This window comes from Bubalus kerabau, chromosome 4 (assembly GCF_029407905.1).
Source record: "Bubalus kerabau isolate K-KA32 ecotype Philippines breed swamp buffalo chromosome 4, PCC_UOA_SB_1v2, whole genome shotgun sequence".
In the NCBI taxonomy this organism is placed as follows: domain Eukaryota; kingdom Metazoa; phylum Chordata; class Mammalia; order Artiodactyla; family Bovidae; genus Bubalus; species Bubalus kerabau.
The window spans coordinates 144,731,060-144,758,849 of record NC_073627.1 but is presented as its reverse complement, the minus strand read 5'-3'; the positions used below and the strand labels follow the sequence as shown (position 1 = coordinate 144,758,849).

Below are 27,790 nucleotides of genomic sequence, written 5' to 3'. Positions count from 1 at the left end.
AAGTGTTTTATTTAAGAGTATAAAGTTGAGACTTAAAACAAGGTATTTTTAGAAATACTAAGATTATGGGGAAGGGGGAGTCGTTATTCATTCCATGTTTTCAGAATAAAAAGGAAACCTGAAGATCTTATATAAAAGATGACTAGCTGGGAGACTTGAAGCAAGTCCATGGTGTCTGCTGGGCACAAGGTTGTCCTGCCTGCCCTGCCTTCTCAGTAAGGTTTTGTCATGACCATCAAGTGGGATTGTGTGGTGGGAGCAAGTTACAAACTGTCCATCTTTATTATTAAGGTATGTTGCTTTTTATATGGGGTGGAGCATCATTTCTCAGAATGAGAGTATTAGGCCATAATGTTCACTGAGGGAAAAGTATGAAGACCTGTAAATGGTGTCTACTTTTAGTTTTCTTCTTCCTCCAGGTTTATGCAGTAGTTTGTGCAGCCTTCCCTGGAGCACTGATTGTAGACTCCTCAAAAAAAAAAAAAAAAAAAAAAACAGAAACTGGGTTTTGCTCCACAGTCTTACAGCCAGCCAGTCAGCCCAGCTCCTGACGAGCACTGCTGAGTTAACTTTAACCCATCCTCCCTATCCCCAAGCTTAGGATTGGATTATCCCCATGACATAATCATGGCATTGATCCTCAAATGTTTTTGACCCCTAGGTCCTGACAAGAAGAGAAGGGAAGGGAAGACCCACTGCCTATGTTTTGGGCAGGTGTTCACTGGGAGTACAAAACTATTTTTTCCTTTTTCTTAATGGTTGAAATACTTTATTTTACATTTTATATTAAATATATTCTCTATGGTGGAAGTAGTTACTACAGGTATTTTTGTGGACTGATAGGTAGATAAGGCTGTTCTGGAGATGCAAGAATAGAAAAGGTAGTGGAGTCTTACATACTCACATGCCAGGTATTTGTAGGACCTCAACAACATAAGTTCCTGCTTCCTGATAACAATCCCTCATTTTTCTATTTACTCTATATTATTTTAGTTTATTTTTTATATTAAGACTTCTAATTTTTCAAATATTATTGAATTTTTTTTGGCACCACTTTTGTGTTTCCACAGTTCTGTAATGAAAGAATTTCCCAGTCAAATACATTTGGAATAATGTTATATAAGAGACCTTGAAAATTCATAGAATATGTGAATAAATTGAAGCCTCTGACAATTTCTATATTTAAAAACCTGTTGACTTTCTTTAACTCAATTTTTCACAATGGTTTTTTTATTATAGACCTCTTTATTGTTAAGCATCTCAACTTTCTAAGGGGAACTGAATTCAGGGAATGCTGCTCTAGGCTTTATGCTATTTTATTGTTTTACTGCATTATTTATTTTTTCATAACTTTGGCCTAAAGAATTAATCTTTTTATTAATTAATTCTTATTGGAGTATAGTTGCTTTATGTGGTTGTGTTAGCTTTCCCGCACAGAAAAATGAAGACGTCAAGCCTTCACCTCTGGCCTTGCTTGCAAAAACACAGCCAATGCAACTGATACAAGAACAAACACAAAGGCATGGCGTGGGCTCCCAGACACAGAGCACTGACATGTTTTCACAGAGAGATACTTCTAACCATACTCGTCACAACTGGATAATTCATTTGATTAACCTTCTTGGATGAATGTAAACCGGGAAAAGCAGACATAGAAAAGCAAGATGTTGATAAAGATCAGAAGTGTCTTAAGGCAATTATTAATATTCTCAAGTATCAATCTATGCTGAAATTAAAGATTCTTCAGAGGCAATGCCATCTTGAAATTATAATAAGACTAAGTGGGAAAACATGATTTGATATAAAAAATTCTCTCCATATATAGAGCTTTTTAGGAACATATTATGCATAAAAATGAAGCAGCTTTACTGCTCTTAAGTAGGGTCCCCTTGGGCTGTGACCAGTATAACTTTAATAGAATTAGAAACCATGGGTAGCACTGTTGTATATAGTAGTCAATAGCTATATATGGCTATTTAAATGTAAATTAACTAAAAGTAAAAAATAATAAATTAAAAAAATAAAATAAATAAATTTAAATTAATTAATATTAAATAGAATTTAAAACTCAGTTCCTCAACTGCATTAGCCACATTTCAAATGATCAATAGTTGTGTGTGGCTTGTGGCTGCCTTATGAACCAGCATAGATAGAGGACATTTCCATCAGCACAGAATGTTCTATTGGTCCTTGCTGGTCTATAACAAACACAAAGTGATAACTTTCTACATTAAAGAGAAAATAATTAGTACTTAGTATTCAGAGCTTAGAGAAAAGCTCATTAGGCATCAAAAAGATTTTAGAGACAACTTTGAATAAATCAAATATGAGTGATAAAGATTAGACTTGCTTTAAGCTAGACAGGAGTTTTTAAATGGGTTTCATGTATGGGTAACCATGTGTGTGTATGTGTGTGTGTGTGTGTGTGTGTGTGTGTGTGTGTGTATGTGTGTGTGTGTGTGTGTGTGTGTGTGTGTGTGTGTGTGTGTATATGTGTGTGTGTGTGTGTGTGTGTGTTTGTCTGTGTGTTAGTCGCTCAGTCATGTCTGACTCTCTGCAACCCCATGGACGGTAGCCAGCCAGGCTCCTCTGTTCACGGGATTTTTCCAGGCAAAAATACTGGATAAGCTTTTAAAAAACAGCTGACATAAAAATAATAACATTTGAAAGATAAAAAAAATAGCTAAGAGTTGATGTCCTCTAGTTTTAATTGGTTAACATCATAGCATTATAGCAAAGTGTTCAGTTTCATAAGTAGTCTTTCACTGGTCCCTCTGGGTCTCAGTGTGTGGTTGCTCAGGTTGTGTACTGAATTCTAGGGGCATCATTCATATCGTCTGCAATGTGAATTGAAGGGTATAAGCTGCACAGAAACACACAGAAGCCTGGGTAACCCTCGTTGCAGTTCTATTTGGCACATTGCTCAATATGACACTTTTCTAAACCAAAAATTCCTTTCAACCCCATTATCCTAGTTTCTGAAATCAGTCATTTTGTTTTCAGAGTCGAGCTTTAAATAACACAAGTCCATTTGCTTTGCTAAGATACTGACAGCCTCAGAGAGGACTTCCATGTGTGAACTCCTTTTCAGACACACAGACACACGTGTCCAAGAGGACGAACGGAGCTTTCAGTTAAACATTTTCCCTCAACCCAAAGTTGGGGTGGGACACATTGTCAGTCTGCCTGGCTCTGCCTTGTATACACTCCTGTGTATCCAAGGAGAGAAAATGTTCAGATGAAAATGCTTCCAGCCTTTTGTACATGCACTTTTGTGTGCATTTAGAAAACAAAAACTGCAAACAATCACATAAATAATAGAGCAGTACAATGTATGTCTCCCAGCGAACTCAGGAAGCATGGAAGGCATTATCTTATTCAGGCTGACAGCTGCTTGCTGATGCAAGGGAGTAGTAACTTCCACTGAACTTACTCGTGCTTTAGCTACTGGGAGGGGAAGGAATTTAAATTATCCACAGAGGCCATCAGCCCTGTGGCTGAAATATGACACTGAGAGTTGAGATGGCAAAGCTCTTGTAAGCAGGACTCCCGCCCAGCCTTCTGAGGACAGCAGATACAAGAGGGCAAGACCCGTTTCCAAGAAGATCAGCCCTGAGTGCTCAGAGACTGGTAGAAACCACTGGAGGGGCCTCTTGGAGTCTGGCAGACCTGGCCAGGAAAGGACAGACAGAGCAGGGAGGGGTGTGTTGTACAAGCAGGGGAAAGAATGCCCCAGGCAGCTGGCAGAGCCACATGGCCACAGACATCTTCTCTGGTCCCAGAGTGTCACTTAAGCCAGACTCTTGGCTTCCCAGTCCATCTTCACTGCTGTCCCGTGACTCAAGTCACCACCTTTGAGATGCCGCAGAGCGTCTGGCCCCACACCTGTGTCACTGTCCACATGGAGGCCTGGCTTCCAACCCCAGCACCTGCATTCATTTGCATTAGGGCTTTCGCAGGCTCTTGGAACGTGCATTGCCACCTAATAGCAGGCCGGGAAGTACCATGGAATTAACACCCTCAGAGCAGCCCTCCACAATTATAAACAGCCCAGCTCCCTGAGCATGTATGTGGCATTTCCCCATGGCACCAGTTGCCCACAGGGGCAACTTACGTGAAAACATACCATCTACTGGCTGCCTTCCCTTCCCTGTCCTCTCTGTTCCCCTCCTGTATTTCCTTTATCAGGATCTGCTTCTGGAGGACCCAAATTAAGATAATGACCCAGGAAAGAAATTTTCAAAGCGGCAGCTGCCCCTGCCAGGCTCTATCTGCCACCCTTTCAGTCACAGGGCCAGAGACCTACAGGTTGGCCCCTCTGGGCCCAAAGCTGTGCATAGCCTCCCACTGGACAGTAAGAGTGGGGGTGGGATAGGGATCCAGGTGACCTCCTGCTCTGTCTTCTATCTGGTCTCTGATTCTTCACACAGTGGAAGATCTCCAGCCTGCCCCACTGCCAGGTCACTGCGAAAGGTACCTGGAATCAAGAGAGAAACCTACAAATACCTTGACCTTGGGCCTTAGTTCCACGTCTCTCAAAGTAAAAGCTATCATTGTGTGCGCTAAGTCACTTCAGTCATGTTTGATTCTTTGAGACCCAATGGACTGTGATCCACCAGGTTCCTCTGTCCATGGGATTCTCCAAGCAAGAATACTGCAGGGGGTTGCATGTCCCCCTCCAGGGGATCTTAACCCAGGGATTGAACCCACGTCTCTTACATCTCCAGCATTGATCTCCAGCATTGGCAGGTGGGTTCTTTACCACTAGTGTTACCTGGGAATCCCAAAGGTAGCATAAGCAGACACCAAATCCTCTGTGAAACCTTCCCTGATGGAGATAGTGGAGAGAATGGCTTAGATGGACATTGCTGTGCCCTGATTGTCCTACCACTGCCAGCTGGGCCACCTTGAACAGGTCCTTAACCCCTCTGTGCCTGGGAGGTCCTCATCTGGGAGATGGAAAAGTAATTGTAGTTAAGCCATAAGGCAATGGCACCCCACTCCAGTACTCTTGCCTGGAAAATCCCATGGATGGAGGAGCCTGGTAGGCTGCAGTCCATGGGGTCGCAAAGAGTCAGACACACTGAGCAACTTCACTTTCACTTTTCACTTTCATGCGTTGGAGAAGGAAATGGCAACCCACTCCAGTTTTCTTGCCTGGAGAATCCCAGGAATGGCAGAGCCTGGTGGGCTGCCGTCTATGGGGTCGCACAGAGTTGGACACGACTGAAGTGACTTAGCAGCAGCAGCATAGTTTATGGAGGAGAAATAAATTAAGGTCCTTAGCACAGTGCCTATAATATAAGCTTGCCATATATTTTAGCTAATATTAATATTGCTATTTTTCTATTCCCTCAGATATGGTTAGTTGTGTCCTATGAGTTTCCATGGCTCTCTGAACACACCGCCACTCTAAAGCTAATCCCCATCCGTAATTATTCATTTCCTTCCTTCCAGGTGGGTAAGAGTATCGTTCATCCGACCAGCATCCAATCCAATGCTTAATTCAGCTCAGTACAATGTAACAGGATGTTTTAAAAACTATTAGGGTACTTTTCTTTTCTGCTTCTCTGAGCATACAGCCTCTGGCCTGGCTGGCCTGAGCTGTCCATCTGCCAGGGGGAGAATTAGGATTTGTTACAGAAGTAAAAACAGAATAATACGCAGCTTCTGGTAGGCAAATTAGGATTAAGTATCAAGATAATAGCTGCATAAGCTGGGCTATCTCCTCTAGAGAGGGTTTTCCAAATCCCTTTATGTCCCAGCTTTCATAAATCAAAAGCAGAGTATGGAGCACCCAGCTCAGAGAGATTTCCTACATGCAGAGAAGACAATCCTTGCCACCTATGACAGCAAAGCCACAACATTTGTGGCATGAACATGGGGATGTGCCATAGGGTCAGGGATTGTATCAAAATATTTCATACAGGCACAAACCAATCAGAAGAGAGTTTAGTGATGAGTGGCCACAGCGGCAGTGCTGGTCGTAGCAGATGAGGGGAGGCCATGCACAGGGGCTAAAACAGAAAAGTCTGCCCTCCGGGCCAGGCATTAGAGAGAGGAGAACAGATTGGTAGACACACCAAGTGCTCTCACGGGTTCTGCTTTTCCTCCCTCTGGGAAGTTACATCAATAAGTGATGCTAACTCCATGGCAGAAGGAGGTGGGGTGAGAGGGGGAAGAAGTATCTCTTGCTCACACTCTGCAAAACGTGACCACCTCTTGAGCAGTACCTGTAGCAGCGGGGTGTTGGCCAGACCAAGTGGGTAGGGCAGCATAGCCAGGCAGAGGAAGACCACAAGAGCTGTGTTGAGTGGATACACAATTTCTAAGGCCATGCACAGATCTCATGTTCTAAGTCTTATTGCATCTGTTCCATTTTCTGACAACTCTTTAGCTCTTTGGACCTTGTGGCTACCATTCACACTCTCAGTGTCTGGCAGTAAACCCTGTCCCCAATCTACCCCTAGTCCCCAACTGGATGGCATCCTTAACTACAGCCAGCTATCAAAATAAGCCTATAAAGATGGTCAGGGGCCCTAAAGAACACCCTCTTATGTGATGATTCACCAGAAGGATACACAGGTTTCAGCAAATAGTCACACTCGTGGCCATGATTTATTATAGTGGTGGTGGTGGTGGTTAGTTGCTCAGTTGTGTCCGACTCATTGCAACCCCATGGACAATAGCCTTCCGGGTTCCTCTGTCCATGGAATTTGCCAGGCAAGAATACAGGAATGGGTTGCCATTTCCTTCTCCATTATTATAGTAGAGGGATACAAACCAAAAAGTCTGTAGATTTTGCACCCCAAAGAAGCATGGGGCAAAGTCTAGCAGAAACAGTCACAAGGTTCTAAAAATCCTCTCCCAGTTAAGTCATATGGGACGCTCTTATTTCTTCCAGCAAGGAGTTGTGGCAACACTTCTGAAGTGTGGCCTACCAGGGAAGGTCATCACAAGAGACTCAGCGCCAGGGTCTTGCTTGGGCTGGTCATAGAGGCACATTCTGCCTAGCAGACCCCCAAATCCCAGAGTGCCAGAAGGAAAGAGGTGTTCAGCCTAAAACACGTTGTTTGCACAAACAATTTAAGCTGAGTGAGCCATTCTTATCAGTTTGGGGAATGGCTAGAAACCCTCTCAAAATCCAAGTTCTCAGATGCCAGCCAAAGGCCCACCTTGCAAGCAGCATTTTGTAAGAAGAGTAGTCTCAGGCCTGCCGTTTAAGTCTTTCCTGGACAAAAGATTAGCTGGTTTCAGAGTGCATATGGTTTGGGACTTGCCAGTTGGTCCAGTGGTTAAGACTTCGCCTTCCAGTGCACAGGGTATGGGTTTGATCCTTGGTCAGGAAACTAAGATCCTATATGCCTCTTGGCCAAAAAATATAAAACAGTAACAACATTGTAACAAATTCATTAAAGACCCTAAACATGATCCACATCAAAAAAAAAAAAAAAAAACTTAAAAGTACACATGTTTCAACAATGCCTGCTGCTGCTGCTGCTAAGTCACTTCAGTCGTGTCCAACTCTGTGCAACCCCATAGACAGCAGCCCACCAGGCTCCCCTGTCCCTGGGATTCTCCAGGCAAGAACACTGGAGTGGGTTGCCATTTCCTTCTCCAATGCATGAAAGTGAAAAGTCAAAGTGAAGTCGCTCAGTCGTGTCCGACTCCTAGCGACCCCATGGACTGCAGCCCACCAGGCTCCTCCGTCCATGGGATTTTCCAGGCAAGAGTACTGGAGTGGGTGCCATTGCCTTCTCTCAACAATGTCCTCCTTATCACTTTATTCTCCATTAAGCAAGCAAGAGGAAATCTGAGCTTTGATTACCCACAACACATCATTATTGATAATGCGATCATCTCATAATAAAAATAAGTTGTGTGGAAACAGTGGCTGACTTTATTTTTGGGAGTTCCAAAATCACTGCAGATGGTGACTGCAGCCATGAAATTAAAAGATGCTTACTCTTTGGAAGGAAAGTTATGACCAACCTAGATAGCATATTCAAAAGCAGAGACATTACTTTGCCAACAAAGGTCCGTCTGGTCAAGGCTATGGTTTTTCCAGTAGTCATATATGGATGTGAAAGTTGGACTTTAAAGAAAGCTGAGTGCCGAAGAATTGATGCTTTTGAACTGTGGTGCTGGAAACGACTCTTGAGAGTCCCTTGGACTGCAAGGAGATCCACCCAGTCCATCCTAAAGGAGATCAGTCCTGAATGTTCATTGGAGGGACTGATGTTGAAGCTGAAACTGCAATACTTTGGCCACCTGATGGGAAGAGCCGACTCATTTGAAAAGACCCTGATGCTGGGAAAGATTGAAGGCAGGAGGAGAAGGGGACAACACAGGATGAGATGGTTGGATGACATTACCGACTCAATGGACATGAGTTTGGGTAAACTCTGGGAGTTGGTGATGGACAGGGAGGCCTGACATGCTGCGATTCATGGGGTCACAAAGAGTCAGACTTGACTGAGCGACTGAAATGAACTGAACTGAACTGTGTTTCATTGGACTTCTCCAATATTATATTCACATACCACATTTAAACTGGGACAAGTGGAGGCAGATGCAGTCAGCAGCCCCCACCATGACTCCCCTGGCCTGCTCCAGAGGTCATCTGAAACAATTTCTAAATGTGCCATCAGTTTTCTGAGTCTCTACACAGCAGAACTGTGTATACCTGTTCATAGATCAGAGGGGAGTCAAGGTTCCAGAAGTGGCCCTCAGTTAATGAGGGACAGGAGTTGGTGATTTAATCTTCCGGGTTGCCGTTTTCTCAGCGGGACATTTCTGAGGTGGGCTGTACAGTCTGCCCTGGGTCTACTCAGAACCAAGCCCCAGTTGCCCACAGTGGTCACGTGCTAACGGACGCACCCTGTTGATGTTCCTCTGTCTCCGGGTCACCTCTCCACCCCCTCACCTCTTTACTGAGGTCATTCCCCTATTAACTACTTTGTTGTTGTTATTCAGTCGCTAAGTCGTGTCTTGACTCTTTGTGACCCAGTGGACTACAGCACACCAGGCTTCCCTGTCCTTCACTATCTCCCAGAGTTTGCTCAGACTCACGTCCACTGAGTCGATGGTGCCATCCAGCCATCTCATCCTCTCATCTTCTGTTGCTCTTAACTGCTTACACCCTCCATGTTCAGGACATAATTGAGAAAAAAAAACTCTCAGAGCGTCTCGAATCTAAGAACCTGTTCCATGTAATCAATCAGAAAGCATTTCACTTAAAAGATTTCCACTAAACATGTTCAAATATATTCTACCAATCCTTTCTTTCTAGATTTTATTCTCAGATGTCTACATTTCAGCCTCTGGTGTGTGCTTATGAAGAGGTACATTGCCCTGGTAGGAAAGTATGTGAGTTTTGGAATCAGAAATTCTAGGTTCAATTCCCATATCCTCCCCTGTAGAATACCACTCAGAATTTGGAGGCAGTGTCCTAGAGGCAACGAGCACAGCGGCTGCCACAGAGCAAACCCTGCATGCTTGTGAAGCTCTATCCTATTCTGGGTAAGAGGTTCCATCTCAAGCTGGGAGAAGGGAGGTCCCACTCAAACTTCCACGCAACTCAGTGACTTTCTCCTTTCAAGCACCATAGGATGAGAAGCCAAGGCAATGCTGTTCTGAAGCCATCCTTGCGCTTTTAAAGTGTTCTGGAGAGAGAGCACTCTGACTCATCCTCCAAATGCCACCTGGAGCTGAAAGTCCTGGATGCCATTCTGTAAATATCAAGTGCCTCCGAAGTGCTGGCTAATAACAACATTCAAAACCAGGGCGGGCAGAGAGCCCACGAGGAGCTGGCTGCCTAGCACTCTCTGAAGCTCTTCACTTTTGTTTATATTTTCAAGGTCTACTTTAGTCCCTGCCAATGTTAAAGTTAAAAAGTGCCTCTCCAAGGATGCTTTTAAAAAATAAAATCTTGGGGAGATGGAATCTGTGGATGCAGCAGTCAAAAGAGCCTGGTTTGGGGGTCAGAGAGACCTTGACTAAAATCTTGGCTCTGCCCCTTAGTAACTGGTTCTCTTGGCAAATTTCTTCTGTTCTCCAAAGTGGGGAGGTGACGTCACCTTCTTCATAAAGCTGTAGCTACCGTTACAAAAGGCAATGAAAAGGACCTTGCCCAGGGCCTACACAAAAGGGACTGTTTTTATGACAGATAATCCCACAATCCAGTATTACTTATTTTCTACCTTTTCTACTTTAGGCCTTCTAGAAATGCAGCTAAGAAGGAGCAAAACCATGTGATCTAGACTTTATTTCTTTTTTACCCTTCTTTCCCTGTTTGAGACTATGACTAATAGGATAATGGTCAAAGATGTAGAACAGAAAAGATGAGGGAATGAAGAAGGTCTCATGAATTTACAAATTAGATAGGCTATTCTAGGGGCTGAATTTTGTCTAGCATCAAGCAGATGGCACTCGATGAAAAAAAAAGTTTTATTTTTTAATGTCAACAAGTATTTAATCAAGGGTAGCTTCAAAATTGGGTGATTAGGGTCAAGCAATTTCATTAGTACATGAAGTAAGACTTGCACTTGAATATTATACCAAAGTTAACCATTTGGAACTACCCATATGTAAAAAAATCTCAGTGGCTAAGAATGCTGCTATGACCTAGTACCCATCCTTTCTTTCTTCCAAAGTAATGGCTGAGTAGATGACCTGCCAGAATAAAGATTACATTTTTCACTCTCCTTTGCAGATAGGTATGGTTAAGTTATTAAGTCCTGAGTAAACAAAAGTAGGAGGGAGTAGTACATGTAACATCCCAGAATATTCTTAAAGGGATGCTCCCTTTAATCCTTTCTGCTGGCTGGAATGCAGCCTTGATGGTTTGAACAGAAGCAGTCATTTTGGACAACAAGGTAAACTTGAGACTAGAGATCAACACAGAGAAGGGATACAATATTCCCTGTTGTTATGAACAATCACACCCAACCCTGGACCCAGACTTTCACATAAGAAAAATAAATTTCTTTTTTCAGCCACTTATTACTTTGGGTTTTCAGTCTCTCACAGCTGATTCTAATCCTAACTAATTCAGTCTGGATGGCACAGATACATAATTTGCTATAAAATGCTCAGTTTCTTGGGGTTTTTTTTAATGCATCAAAATCAAACATTAAGATGCATTAGCTTGGTTTCCTATATTTTTTGGTTCTGCTGTTAACCGAAGTCCTACTTTAGGAAGCAACAGGACTTGTCTTGGTTATCACTTGAATAAAATTTGCTTTGCATGTACAAAAATCTCATTTACTCCTGCTATTTGATACTTGAGAGATTTGGATGTTTGATAGGTCTTTACCACTGAATATTCTTCCCCCCTAGTTGTACACAGATGCTGTTCTTGAGCTATATCAATCCTTCCCAACAAACAAAAATCCTCTGAATATATTTCAAGTTCTTTTTTGAGGGGTTGGGTGGGGGTGGATACTTCATCACTCTGAAGTCACCAGGTAATGCAGTCTAATAAACACATTTTATCTCCATTTGAATCAGGGCTCCACCTCCTCATTTCACTCCTTTTTGGCTTTGTTTTGGTTGTAAGTGTGCACGTGTATTGCAACAGGAACAGAGATTTGCGTTACATATCTAAAAATACATACATAAAAAAGAAAAAAACAAAAATGCTTGCTTTCTTGCTTTTCTTCCTTCTTTTTTCTTTTCTCTCTTTTTTTTTCCCAAAGACTTTGAGACTATATATCCTTTAGAGAGAATAAGGAAAGAATAAACTTCAGGGCAGAAAAGGAACCAAACACATAAAACATTGCATAATCTTCAAGGGCTCAGGGACCCCTGGATGCCTTTCTAGGAACTTTCCTAGGAACCTCACAACATTACGATCAGTGTATTATGGGACGTCCCCAGTGGTCCAGTGGTTAAGCCTCGGTGCTCTCAATGCAGGGGGCACAGGTTAGATCCCTGATTGGGGAACAAAGATGCCTCATGCCACAGGGCACCAACAAAAGAAAAAAATAAAATTGGTGAGAAGAGTCAGTGTATTTTGTAGAAGAGGACATTTTGGCCAGGTGGGGTTGGCATCTAGCTACAGACTGTAATTTAAGGTTGTCAAAAAAGCTCCCCTCCATAAATAGATTTCCTTTTGAAATTTCTCCCTCTCTACTCCTACTTTCTTCTTGAGGTAAGTGCTAAAGTCTTTTGAGCTGCAAATGTTATCTGGGAAGAATAAAATGTTAAGTCATGAAAGCCAATAGTTTAGATGTCATTAGCTTAACAGATGAAACAAAGGTGTTAGTCTCTAGCTACTATTTGTAATTGTTTAAATCTGCCTTTCCGTGAGAGCATAAATTCCCCTGAGGCAGGAGCCAAGCCTGCTCTGTTCACTGCTGCCATCCCAGGGCTTACCTCAGTAAGCCTGGCACCGAGCAGCACAGGCAACATTTATCAAATGGATGAGTGGAAGCAGAATGAGAGGCAGAAGGTTCTGATGGAAGAAAAGAAAAAAGCTGATGCTTTCCTCAAACTGATAGGGATTATAGGTGGAAGGCAGGTGGGCCCGCGTAGGGAGGCCAAAGAGCTAATAGAAAGAATAGTAAGCCCTGCAGAAGTCTCCAAAAGAAAGGCTGCCTATTTCACGGCAAGCTCTTTTAAAAAATTATTTGGAAAATAAAATTTTATATTTCATTAGGTCTGTCTTCATGATACAGACCATTCCTAAATATCAGAAAGTCCTGTTGAATCAACTGAAAGACATTATTTGCATTGAAATGTGATCATGGCTTTGCTATCACCATCTTGATGTTTTACATCTTTGTGAACTCAGGAAAATTTTGAGATGACTAAAGAATATGATAAGTTACATTCCCCTACACATTCAGTAGATATATATTGAATCCTTAACGCAAATCATAACAAGGAAGGGTTCTTAAGTCATGCTTTGCACTGGAAACACTTCAGTGATAGTTAAAATACAGATTCCTGGGTTGCTCCTGGATCTCCAAATCAGACTCACCCAGAGTTGGGCCTAAGAATCTGGACTGTTGAGTTCTGACTGTAATTTGAACGCAAGCAATCTGTGGTAGGTTAGTCAACCAACATTTGGGAATCCTTGTTTCTGAGGATACTGTCAACTAAAAAAGATGCACAATGTGAGAGCAGCAAGTTAAGTTTTATTTGGGGCAAAAGGAGGACTGCAGCCTGGGAGGCAGCACCGCAGACAGCTCTGAAAGACTGCTCCAAAGAGGCAGTGGGGGAAGGTCAATATACACGATTTTGGTGAAGAGGGGTTTCAGTGCAATCAAGCGCTTACTTTAGGAGAGGTTTTCTGCTAGTCTCAAGGAAGGTTTTCTGCTAGTCTCATGATGCCATCATGAAGGGATTTAGTGCTTTTCTAGATATGAAGAGATGCAAAGATTGGGATCATGAAATAAGTCAGTTCCTGGAAATATCTAATTGTCTAAAGACCTGTTCCACCAGATTCCCTGGAATACAGAGTGCCTCCCTCTACCCTGCACTCCCTCAGCCGTTGTTGAAGGTTAACAGCTGCAGCAGCACAGAGTTCATTCTCCACAGAGGCAGATGGCAAATGCCCTTGTTCTTATTCATTGACAAATGGCCAATTTGTAGTTGATAGGCAAGTTCCAGCTTGTAGTTGACAGTACCAAGGCGATGCTGTCATTTCCACTGAGGAGTTTGCAGTCTCAAGTGGAATTACAAGATGTGGATACAAATAATGAAATATAAGTTAGATCACAGGTATAACTGTTGACTTTCTCTTGTAAAGACTTCATATGGGAAGTCTCATTTAATCTGGACCCCTATAACAATGGGGCCAGGACCAGAAGATAAGTGGTGGAAAAGAAACTTGGTAAACCTCTAAATCTCAACAAGAAACTTACTTTAATTATCATAAGATCATAGATGCTAGAAAGGACTTTAGAGATAGCTCTGAGTCCCGCTTCTCTATTCGAAAGGAATCCAGGGGTCAGAGGGATTAGGGACCCATACAGAGTCACCCAGCTAGTTACCATGAGGACATGTGCTGACATGCATGTCTCTGAGCTCCCAAGCCAAGGCCCTTTGCCCCACCTCCCTGACTCCTGTTGATTGGCCCGGGACTAGGAATGTGTTTCTGTCACTCTTATGGACTGCTTGGCTTGTGTCTCTGAGAATGCACTGCCAAATGGGACCAGGTGTCAGGAGGGGCCTCCTGGGGACCAAACAGACTACAGGGCCAGCCGGCAGGCTCTCTGCCTCTCCACTCAACAAGCCCGTTTCATTTCACCCTGTTGCTAGCAGAATCTACAGATAAGTGTTGGGGAGGGCTGAGAAGCACACACACGCGCACACACACACAAACACACACACAGAATGAATGAGTAATTCAGAGACACTGAGATGCCACCATGGCCCAGGCTGGAGTCACGTTCTGTCAGAAGCGTTGCATCCATACATAGGACTGTGAGAGATGGCATGTGTCCATCCACCCTCACCAATTAGAACCTAACAGGCCATCCAGAAAGATCAGCAGGGGTCCACCAACGAATTTCCTGGGTCCCTGCCAACAAGGGCTATTCCTGGAGATGAACTAGCTGCTCACCCGATGCAGTGCTCCTGGTTTAAGGGACAGCTGCTGTGGCGGCTGCACTTCTGTGGATTATAAAGATTCAGTAAAATTCTTTTTATAAATTTGTACTGAAACATACCATTCAAAAAAGTGCACAGATTATAAGTGAAGCATGTAACCGGCCCCCAAAACAAGAAACAACCTCACTAGCACCTCCAAAACAACCTCTCATGTCCTTTTCCAGTTCCTACTCCCATTAAGCGTAAGTACTCTTTGTTAGTTTTGTCTGTTTTTGAAATGCATGTAAATGGAACAAGTATCTTATATCTTCAATATTTAAGATACTTGATGGTTAACAAGAAATTGTCTTTATATATCTGGAAAGAACTCTAATTCAAAAAGATACATGCACCTCAATATTCATAGCAGCACTTTACAAGTGCCAAGACATGAAAGCATCTATTGACAGACGAATGGATAAAGATGATGCCATTTATATACAGATATATATTTATATCAGTTCAGTCACTCAGTTGTGTCCGACTCTTTGTGACCCCATGGATGGCAGCACAACGGGCTTCCCTGTCCATCATTAACTCCTGGAGCGTACTCAAACTCAAGTCATAAAGTTGGTGATACATATGTAAACACACAATAGAATATGATTCAGCCATTAAAAAAATGAAATGCCATTTGCAGCAACTGGATGGACTTAGAGATTACCATAGTAAGTGAAATAAGTCAGTAACAGAAAGATAAATATATGATATCACTCATATGTGGAATATAAAATATGATACAAATGAACTTGTTTACAAAACAGAAACTTATTTAAAAAACAGATGCACAGACATAGAAAACAAACTTACAGTTACCCACAGGGAAAGGGGGTTGAGGGAGGGATAAATTAGGAGTTTGGGATTAGCAGATCAAACTACTATATACAAAATAGATAAACAACAAGGTCCTGCTACATAGCACAGGGAACTATATATATCAATATCCTGTGATTAAACCATAATGGAACAGAATATGAAAAAAATGCATATATATATATTCAGTATATATATATATATATATATATACTGAATCACTTTGCTGTACACCGGAATCTAACAAAACATTGTAAACCAATTATACTTCAATAAAAAAAGGAATTTCCAGCAAAGTATAATAATTTGCAAGTTTAAAGAACTAAAAGAGTAGATAGCATGCTTTAAAATGGGGTCTATTCTAGAACCAGCTAGGACAGCTATTTGACCTGTATTTCACTTTCAGAATGGGCCTCAAATTTAGATCATCTCCAAATGATATTAACATACATTCACAGAGATCCATGCACAAGACTAGAAAAACAGACTCATCCTACAATTTTAAAGCTGTGTTTCATTTCTGGAACTACATTGTCTATCATGAATTAATATTGTAAAGAAATCTTATAATTCCCTAGTGAACTCAAGGTATATTGCCTTGAATTTTTTGTATTAAAAGCATTGAATTGTTAAATGTAAACATTTTCTGTATGCTGCTATTTTGGTAACCCTATGTTGGCTTTCTCATTTTTCACATATTAAAGTCTCAAAAAATTAGAAGTGGCCCAGACCCGGGCATGGTATGTGCTGCTAACACAGCCTTAAAGGCTGGAGAAGTCAGGAGGAGTCTTTGAAGGAAGTGAAGCCATCACCTTCCTAACAACTTCCTGCCAGGAGGAAGTTTCTTTTTAGTACTTCAATAAAGTTCCTATGGTATTTAGGAAAATGAATTTCAGTACTTTTAATTCAATGTGTCAACACACCTTCACATTTGCCAAGTTCCCTTTATGTCTTCAATTTTTATCCATGCTTCTTTGGTGTCAAAATATTCTATCCAGCCAGTATAGGCTAACACAGTAACATTCAGGGCGGTGTATTTCAGTGTGGGGTCCTTAGATCACCAGCATCACAGTGATCCCAGATCCTTGCTACTCATGCACATTTCTGGACCCCACCCTACCACACCTGAAGCAGAATTTCTAGAAGTGGGCCCCTAGGATATACTTCTTAGGCTCAAGACTTGCAGTTTCTATGTCACCTTATGTTCTTCCTTTTAAGAAACTGCCTTTCTAAAAATATTGATAACCATACTTCAGGAACATGCATACTCAGTCGACAGGCAGGTCCACCATTGTTAGGAAGTCCCACGCTAGAGCCAGTAATGCTCAGAAAAACAATCAAGTGTGAAGGTTAAAAAGCTCAAACCCTGGTTTAAGATCCAACTACCGTTTCTCGGCAGTGTTTTTAAGCAAATTCAGTTCAGTTCAGTCGCTCAGTCATGTCCGACTCTTCGCGATCCCATGAATTGCAGCATGCCAGGCCTCCCTGTCCATCACCAACTCCCGGAGTTCACTCAAGCTCATGTCCATCGAGTCGGTGATGCCATCCAGCCATCTCATCCTCTGTCATCCCCTTCTCCTCCTGCCCCCAATCCCCCCAGCATCAGGGTCTTTTCCAATGAGTCAACTCTTCGCATGAGGTGGCCAAAGTATTGGAGTTTCAGCTTTAGCATCAGTCCTTCCAATGAACACCCAGGACTGATCTCCTTCAGAATGGACTTGCTGGATCTCCTTGCAGTCCAAGGGACTCTCGAGTCTTCTCCAACACCACAATTCAAAAGCATCAATTCTTCGGCACTCAGCTTTTGTCACAGTCCAACTCTCACATCCATACAAAAATTACTCAACCTTTTTAAGCCTCAGCTTCCCACTTGAAAAATGGGAAAACTAACAGTGCCTAACTCATAGAGTCATAGTAAGAATTAAATTAGGTAATGGTCTTAAAGCATTTGAAATGCCTGGCACATAAAAAACATTCAATAAAAGGAATCTACTCCTATCATTATGACTACTTGCAATTTTTATTTTTAAATTTTTTAAACTTAAAATTGGCAAGAAAATCCTGGATGTTCAAGCAATATAATCAGATATAATGATAACAATCTAAGCTAACACTTGTCTATATTGCTCTTGGGAATGTACCATGATACCACATTCCAAGAAAACAATCTGGCAGTAGAAAACAAGAGCCTTTGCAAGTTGTTTTAAGGTACAAGTCTTATAAAACATACTATGAAATTGATCCATATAAATGTTATATTTTTATGCTATTGACAATTTAATTTCTGATTGTCCATTGCTAGTAATACAATACAATTTATTTTTATACGTTGATCTTGTATCCTGCAATCTCACTAAATTCACATGTTAGGTCTAGTAGAATGTTGACAGCCAGCAGACATCCTTGCCCTATTCCCAGACTTATGGGGAAAGCATTCAGTCTGTCACTCTTAAGTATGATGTTAGCTGTAAACTTTTTGTATATGCACTTTATCAGGGTGAGGAAATTCCTTTATATTTCTAATTTCCTGAAGTTTTTTCCATAAGTAGGTATTGAATTTTGTCCAAATCTTTGCCTGCATCAGTTGTAATATATGGCTTTAATTTTCTAGTCTGTTAATATGGTGAATTACCATGTTTGGTTTACCCTAGTTAAATCAATTTTGTGTTCCTGGGATAAGCCCACTTCATCATGAGGCACTATGGATTAGCATTTTGTTACAGATTTTTGCATCTATGTTCATGCAGCAGAAAAACATGTTTTTATTTCTAGTGTTTAGTAACTGGCATTTTCCTAGCTCTAAGGTACCACAGGATAGAGAGTAATTTCCCAAGACACAAATTGCATTTCCTAGCACGGCCTAGGTCTCTGTCAATATTGTCACTTAATGGCAGTCAGCAATACATAGCATCTTATTTATGAATGCTTGATTCATATAATAGTATGATAAATAGACATCTATTTGGTGGCTTTGCCATTGAATATTCTTTATTTACAATTCCTAAGTTTTCTCTCATTAAATTCCAAAGGCTAAATGGTAGCTTATGTCATGTTTTATGTATTGATCAAATGTTTTTATATTTAAAAAATCAGTGTTCATGGTGCTTTATTCTCTAAGTGGTAACAGTTGAATACATTAAAGTAAATGCAAATAATCAATGTTTATGCTAGGGAAAACTTTATATAATAATGGTCATGATAACACTATGCAGCTTAGAAGGCAGTTTTACATGCCTCATCTCATTTGACCTATGTTCAGCATTATTAGCCCATTTCACAGGTGAAAAAACTGAGATTCAGAGAGCTTTCAGGGCTTTCTCATGCTCCCTCAACGAATAAGAATCAGTGTTTTAAAACATAAAATATTTTTATACAGAGACAGAAATAATTAACTAGCAAATTCATAAATTCTCTGTATTTTAATTCCAATGGCTACATGTTAGCTTAAAGCCATGTTTTATGGCTTGAAAATGCTCTCACGCTTTAAAAAATAAATATTCAATGCACTTTGCTCCCTGCTGTAAGATGATGACATAGTCAGATACCATGAAGGAAATAAAACTACAGCATTATTTACTGCTGCTGCTGCCGCTAGCTGCTGCTAAGTTGCTTCAGTCGTGTCCGACTCTGTGCGACCCCATAGATGACAGCCCACCAGGCTCCCCCATCCCTGGGATTCTCCAGGCAAGAACACTGGAGTAGGTTGCCATTTCCTTCTCCAATGCATGAAAGTGAAAAGTGAAAGTGAAGTCGCTCAGTCGTGTCCGACTCTTAGCAACCCCATGGACTGCAGCCTACCGGGCTCCTCCGTCCACGGGATTTTCCAGGCAAGAGTACCGGAATGGGGTGCCATTGCCTTCTCCCATTATTTACTAGCAGGTATTAATTGTTCTAATAAAGAACTTCGTTCAAACAAATGACAGGAGAGTCAGCAGTACTCCAATAATTGTGAATAGTGTAATTATTCTTCCTCAGTATATTCATTAGCCCTAATGTGGTCTTTAGGGCATATCTCCCCACAACCTGTTCTTTTCGGTCTTAAATCACATGCTCCTATTCTATCAGCCACTTGACCTCCAGTGTAAACAGCTGTTTCTTCTTTCTTTAGACTCTTCTTGGAAACTCCACTCAGACCAACAGAACGGTTCTCCTTGTGCGTGTGGAGCCAAACCCCAGGCTGCAGAGCTCCTGAGCCGTCTGCCAGTCACCAATTCCAGACCCCACTGTAGAATTTTTCGAGCGGAAGAGTCTTAAGCCCGCATAAGAATCACCTGGAAGACCTATTAAAACACAGCTTACTGGGCCCCTCCAGGAGAGTTTCCGGGTCAGGAAGTCAGGGGTGGGGCCGGAAGATCAGCATTTCTTACAAGTCCCCAAGATCCTGACCCTGCTGGTCCAGACCACATGCTGAGCACTTCTCTAGTGGATGAATGACTGCGCATCTGATTTTCCGTCTTCCTTCTTTTTTCTCCAGAAGAATAGAAAAGAAGTTTATACACTAGATGGTAGATCAAAACTGGCCCTAATAACTGACTCCTTCCCCCACCTCCTTGGAGCAGTTTCTCAGCTGCTCGCAATGTTGTCTCCCAGACTTGAAGAGCTAAGAATTCCCACCAAATAAAATAGCTCTCTACTTTCAGATTATGAGTATATTTTTTAAGTTGACAGTGGGATGAATTGGAAGACTGGGACTGACATGTATAGACTACTCTGTATAAAATAGATAACTAATGACAGCCTACTGCATAGCACAGGGAACTCTACTCAGTGCTCTGTGGCGACATAAATGGGAAAGAAATCCAAAAGAGTGGCTACATGTATAACTGATTCACTTTGCTGCACAGCAGAAACTAAAACAACATTGTAAAGAATTTATACTCAGTAAAAATTAATTAAAAATAACAATTTAAAAAATTGACCATAGAAAAGCTTGTTTCTTTGCTCAATAGACCAAATAGTTTAAGAATGGCAGGTTTACAGTAAAGCCCAGGCCTTTATGAATTTTATAACTTTTTAATGTGGGAGCTCTTTTAGAGAGACCATCACGAACATCTTTTTTTTTTTTTTTTCAGTTTGACAACTAAAAGAATATATACAAAAATGTCAACATTTATCTTTTGGAGACAGAATTGCAAATAACAGTTTTGTGGGCTATCAGTATTTCTGCTCTTTACTTACTACAACATATATAGTTAAGTGTGTAATACAAACAATCTTCCCTGGTGGCTCAAACAATAAGGAATCTGCCTGCAGTGTGGGAGACCTGGGTCCATCTCCGGGTCAGGAAGATCCCCTGGGGAAGGGAATGGCAACCCATTCCAGTACTCTTGCCTGGAGAATCCCCAAGGACAGAGGTGCCTGGTGGGCTACAGTCCATGGGGTCACAAAGAGTCAGACATGATTGAGCGGCTAACACTTATGTAATACAAAAATTCAGCCAGTTAAAATCATATATGTAAATTTGTCAGGCATGTTAATAAAGGCATAAAGAATAACTGAAATTTCTTCTTACAACTCTACAAGCTAAAACATTTAAGAATTTATTTATCTTTCATCACAGACCTAGGACCCACCTACTTCTGCCTCCAACCCTGTACATTACAGATCAAGCGTGAAGCTTGTTCGTTAAGTCAAGAGGAAAATGGCAAGTTCTGAGATTTGTGGTCTCCTCTTTGGTCCATACACTCACTACCAATAATGCTGGTCTCTTCCAGCTACCTTCACTCATTCCTCTCAGACCTTCTCCTGGACCTAAAAATAAGGAACTACAACTTGTGTGTGCAATGTTCTCTGAACCTCTTTATGGACCGAGGAAGAGCATAACCCTGCATTGACTTCATTTTCATTCACAGTCTCAAAGAACAGTTTATACAACCAACTCATGCATTTCCCAAATTTACTATATAAGACTAGATTAAGTCACTGAAAAAAATTACCAAAGTAACCTCAGCTGAAAATCAAAATTTTGCCCACTTAAATTTTCATATATATTCAAGTAACATTTCATAATATGAAAACCAACAAAAGCCAGCTTCTGCCACTTTCAACTCCTGGTCTATACAAAATAATATTGGTTTTTCTTTACTACACTTGCTAATTTGAAGAGACTTCTTTTAATTTTCATCATGGATTTTTTTCATTGCAAACGCAATATTGAGTTGAAAATTAAGGTAAGGTTTTCAGATTTCACATACCAATATTTTTCCTTCCTGACTGATTCACTTTAAAAGCCCAAATAGCAAGAATTTTTTCCTGTGGTTTGAATAAACATACACACATCTACTTAACTGTGTAACAATGGAAAAGCCACATTTTCTTGATTATTGTTAATTCATTGCCAAATTAAAATGTACACTGTCTCTTCCTACCACAAAAATCGTGCCTGAAACAAAATAATAATTCTGGTTTGTTGAACAAAACATCATCAAGACAAGGTTTTTCTTAATGACCTAAAATATGTGTTTTCTCTAAAGGAGGAAGAAATTTAAAAGGCAGTGACAGCACAGTGTTTTTCCAGGAGATAGTAATTAGAAATAAATGACAGCTTCTGACAGAGCGAAAGCAAGAAGGCCCTGTTTACATCTTATGCTAACTACAGCCCAGGTTTATGAACCTTCATTATCCTAGAGTTATCTTTCAACCATATCCTACAAATGAATGTGATTTGTAGCTTTAGCTCAACTGGGATTTGAGACATGTGAGTGAGTTTTTGTTTCGCTTTTTTTTTTATTTTAATCTGAAGAAGGAGGGTTTTGTTATAGCCAAACAAATTACAACATCAAAAAAGCAGCAGCAAAAAAAAAAAAAAAAAGCAGCAGCTATAGTGCTTCCTCTTCTGTTACCTCTTTTAAAGAGATGTCAGCATTATTCTGGGAACTCTTAAGCAAACTGAGACTCCGATGTAAACCTTTGTAATTCTGAACAGAACTCATATCTAGGAGCTTTTCACTCTGGGCATGACAGTTCATCATTCATCCAAATGGGAAAAACAATTTGCACAAATAAGCATGTGTGTTAAAAGGCCGAGAGAATGAGAGCACAGCGCTCTGGGAGACTTTCCCTTGTTCATTCATGCATGTGTGCCAAGTCACTTCAGTCATGTCCAGTCATGTCCGACTCTGTGCGACCCTATGGACTGTAGCCCACCAGGCTCCTCTGTTTATGAGATTTTCCAGGCAGGAATACTGGAGTGGGTTGCCACACACTCCTCTACGGAATCTTCCTGACCCAGGAATCAAACCCGCATCTCTATGTCTCCTGCATTGGCAGGCGGATTCTTTACCACTAAGGCCACCTGGGAAGCCCTCCCTCACTCATACCCGGAGGGTTTTGGTTCCCACTCTTTCCATTACTTCCACGTATTCATTTGTAGCCAGCTGTCCAGCCATCCAGGCTTCCTAGGTGGCACTAGTGGTAAAGAACCTGCCTGCCAATGCTAGAGACCTAAGAGACCCTCAGATCTGATCTCTGAGTTGGGAAGATCTCTGGAGAAGAGCAGGGCAACCCATTCCAATATACTTGCCTGGAGACTTTCATGGACAGAGGAGCCTGGAGGGCTATAGTCCACGGGCTGGCAAAAAGTCAGACACAACTCAAGTGACTTAGCACGCAGGCATGCACATCCAGCCAGCCTCCTCCAGCCACCCTCAGCCACACAACCCTAAGGGAACAGCATGAAAAAAAGAGGAGAGTCAGGGATTAGGAAATGTCAAAATCCAATTTGGCTGACCCAGTGGAGGAAAATGAAAAACAGCCACGCCTTATTGGCTCCAACACTAAAAGCCCCAGCAGTGGCAGGAAAATGAAAGAAGAAAAAAATAAGTCAGCCACAGGAAAGAAGCAGGGCACAGAAATGGCACAGAACTGAAGAGAACGACAATCAGAGAAGACTCTTGGGGAAGGGCTGGAGAGTATAGGAAGGTAGGAGAACCCGTGAGCGAGGAGGGGACACAGCTAGACAAGCAAGGCTACTGGAAGATGTCCACAGGAAGGGCATGGTGCCCACCAAACATGCCCAGTGGCTCGCATGATTATCACACCAGATTACTGCTTACTAGGTGTCAGCTCACTAGCTTAGTGGGAGATATGCTTACTTTATTGTTTTTTCTAAGAGGTAACACATTGCAGAACACTTTCCTTCAAAAGTTAGTAGTTTGGAATAATTCTAAGTATCCCATTATCTAGAAAATTCACTTTCCCATGATCCGTTATTCTCCAATCCAACTTGATAACTAATTTTATAATTTCTCTGCTACAACCTACATGCTTGTGTCCCCCACAAAAAATTCATATGCTGGCACCTAATCCCTAATAGAATGAATGGTATTTGGCGGTGAGGCCTTTGGGAGGTGATTAGGTCATGTAGGTGGAGCCCTCATGAATGGGATCAGGGACTTATATAAGAGACCCCAGACAACTCTCACATCTCTTACACCCTGTGAGGACATAATGAGAAGATGGCTGTGTACAAACCAGAAAGCTCTCACCAAACACCAAATCTACCTTGATCTTGGATGCCCCAGCCTCCAAAACTGTGAGAAATAAAGTTCTGCTTTTTATAAGTTAACTAGGTTCATAATGTTCTGTGATAGCAGTCAGAACGGACTAAAGACATTCACCTTTTTTAGTAGAAGTTCTCTAAGTGTAGCTCCAAGACTGAACAAAGGGGGTTCTCTGCTCATGAAGTGAAATATTCTGGCTGGTATACACAGCACGATGAATCCACATGGTTCCAACCAGTTGAATTTTTATATTTAACAAGGATTGGTTCTTTGTACCTATTTAATTCCCATACTACTGTAATGATGTAATTAAATTTTTAAAAATATGTACACTGGTGGAAAGTGAGTGCAAAGGAAAGAGCTCTCATGTAAACAGAATGGAATCCTTTGAAAAAAATTAAGTGAACTGGGTTTCTTTTAATTGCTGATTTTAAAGATGAGAAAAAGAACACATAAAAATCTAGAAATATACTGCATTGTCTTCTAAATGTCTTCAAACTCTTTCTTCATTTTAAAGAAATAAAAACAAGCAATTACAGAAAATGCAGGGAAAATGCAATTCACACAGATCCAAATTCAAAACAAAGACCTTACATCAAAAGCCTGGTAAAGGGACTTCCTTGGTGGCACAGTGGATAAGAAAGCCCAGTACTGGGGACACAGGTTCAATCCCTGGCCCAGGAAGATCCCACAGGCTGTGGAACAACTAAGCCTGTGTGCCACAACTACAGAGCCCAAGTGCTGCACCTACTGAAGCCTATGGACCTAGAGCCTGTGCTCCACAACAGTGAGGAGCCCAAGCTCCACAACAAGGAGGAGCCCAAGCTCCACAACAAAGAGGAGCCCAAGCTCCACAACATGGAGAAGCCCAAGCTCCACAATAAGGAGGAGCCCAAGCTCCACAACATGGAGAAGCCCGAGCTCCACAACAGTGAGGAGCCCAAGCTCCACAACAAAGAGGAGCCCCCACTTGCCACAACTAGAGAAAGCCCACGCTAAACAACAAAGGCCCAGCACAGCCAAAAATAAATAAACAAAATTTTTTAAAAAGCATGGTAAATTACCATACCTGCATGTAAAATATTTTATGTGTTTAAAACACACATATATATCATTCTATGGCTGCATCCTTCAATCAGATTTTTTTTCCAATCAGCTTTTTTTTTTTTTCTATCAACTATCAGCCCAATGACTCAGAGAAGATAACTTACACATTTGTTTTAAAACTCTGAGAATAGATGTCCCCCTCCCACCAATTTTTAACCTTCAAAGTGCACAATGATGCTGGTAAACTTCCGCATCTTTCATGTGTAGGATGGAGTTTTAACTCATCTGGCCATCTACTCAAGGATCTATTTGTCCTTACAGTAAAATCTGGTTGGTTCACAGTCCTGTAAGCTGGCTGCTCTTCTGCTTTTTGCAGAGGTGAAGTGTCAGTTGAACAATGGTTTTGAGCCAGCTTATCTTAAGGGTGAAGATGGTGGGTTTCTTTGAGCTCTTAGACTTTCTCCTGAGATGTGTGAAGTAGAGTAAGGAGGTGTGTGAGTCAAGTGCTTAGCCACAGGGCTCCTCTATTCCCAGATAAATCTCTCCCTGAAGCAGGGTCTTACCATCACTTTGCATTTGGAAAGAACATCCTTCATTTGGTTTTGTTTCTAAATTGAACTTAAAAGTTCAGTGCAAACATTTCAAGCTCAATCCAAACCTGGCATGGAAAAATTTCAAACAGTCCTTTTCCTGCTTGACATTCTTTTCGCCATGGCCCATAAATGAGTGAGTTAATGAACTTGAGAAAGCATATAAATTGCCATGGTGGGTGTTCTGCAGTAATCTTCATTCACTAAGAAGTGGGATTAAATAAAAGGCCTCCAAACTATGATTCATTTCTGTTTATCTGGTGACACAGTGCAAAAATGTCTCAGGAAGGACAGAAAATAAAGAGAAACCAATAGCCAGTTATATGAGTCTTATTCTCCATTAGGTAGAAGGTGGACCACCAAGGTATTGAATAAAACCACAGAGGCATACCTTGTGAACATAATACCCAACTGGATCATTTCTAATAGCACCTTGCTCTATATAAAATTACTTTCTGCAATAATCATTACTTTCTTTATTTGGTGTAGTTTTAATTTTAAAAATACATTCTAATTTAAAGATATGATTCAAATTCCATTCAGTATTTCAAATATGAAATAAAATTTGCATTTACCAAACAAAACATCGTACCTCACAGTTCATCACTCTGTTTCACTGTTTAAATTATAAATACAAAAACTCTGTGGTGTGTGAAATGAATTTCTATAAAGAATGCCTTAGCCTACATTTTAATAGGAGTGAATATAAATCTGTTTGCTGTACTTGAAAATGAAAAACAAGCTTTCCCACCAAAAATGGGTCTTTTCCTACATATATGGTTTTTTCTTAGAAGTTGTTAAAGTTGTAAATATGTCTGCCCCACAACAGAAATGATATGGCTACCTCACTTGACCTCAACTACAGCAATTGTTCAGAACTTACTACAACAAATTTCCATGGGGGGAGGGAGTATTTTATCTTTGCCACTGTTTAGAATTGCAAGCACATGGTGATAATAAAAAAAGCAGACCAAAAACTAGTCAAATTTGTATTGCTTTTCAACTCTCTACAAACCAGGTGCCCTCTTACCATCTATACCTAAGGCAGACTGCTCCCTAGACTCTGCTCTTGGCATGTTACTACCACCAGGCAAGGGCACAACTATAATCTGAGGTCTAACAAGGAAGCTGCCTGAACTAGTGTTCCAATTCTGGTTGAATTCAAATATAGAAATCAGAGGGCAGCTCAACTCCAGGATATCAGTGGGAACCGATGAAATGCTGGGTGAATTTAAAAAGTGGTGTACAAACAAGTCCAGGTACCATTGGGTTATAGGAATGTTTTTAAAATAAAGTTCCAATTCTCACCTCTTGGTTAACTGACAAATGCCTTCTTGAGTTTTCACTTTTCATTCTTGATTATAAATATCTGTTGACTGAATGAAAGGATAGATGATCAGGGTGAGTCCATGAGAGAGGAGCTACTATTTATACACTGACTCAAACCCACATCTCTCAATTTTCTCAGAGAAATGCTGATGAGATGTTTTTTACAAGAAGCAAATAAGCAAGTCAATTGAACAGATGACCAACACTCAGCATCAACAGCATCTAGATTCCTGGTCTGAGTCTAGACCAGGAATTGTGCATGTGAACTCTAGAGCACAGAAGGAAGCCCAAAGCCAAGGATGGCCACCTTCGTGATAAATGCCAGACAGTGTCAAACAACTCTCTCTCTCTCTCTTTTATTTTGTAATGTTCTTCCTCAAGCCTTTAGTAAGCATAGTAGAAAAGTTTTTGTAAACATATATATTTAGATATATGTATTATATATATATTTTAGGAAACTTACAAATTCTTGCCTAACTAAAAATTTTATGACATTTTTATTAAATGCTAGATTTCTAATTAAAAAAAAATTAGATATGCAACAAACAACAAAGGTTTACTATATAGCACTGGGAACTCTAGCCAATATCTTGTAATAACCTATAATGGAAAATAATCTCAATGTGTATATGTATAACTGAACCACCTTGCTGTCTGTGCACCTGAAACATTGTAAGTCAACTATACTTCAATTATATATATAATTGGAGTATATATATTATATATATATCAAGGAAAACTTTTTTAAATTTTTTTAAAAAAATAAGAAGCAGCTCTCTACCTTGTCCTGTAACCCTCACTGCTGACATGAGGAAGGTCAAGAAAATAAGCAAGTAGAATATAATTGAATCTTCCACTTTGGAAGGCTCAGCATATCCAACCTTGTCAGTCATGAAGACAGCACTTCAGATC

At 40.9% G+C, this 27,790-nt stretch overlaps 1 long non-coding RNA gene across 1 annotated transcript; it reads right to left on the bottom strand.

The window, feature by feature from the left end:
• Positions 1 to 27,790, bottom strand: LOC129650453 (uncharacterized). The gene is made up of 3 exons (XR_008713774.1): positions 27,660 to 27,790; positions 26,858 to 26,925; positions 1 to 469 (listed from the first exon to the last, which is right to left on the bottom strand). It is a non-coding gene; the product is annotated as an uncharacterized LOC129650453 (long non-coding RNA).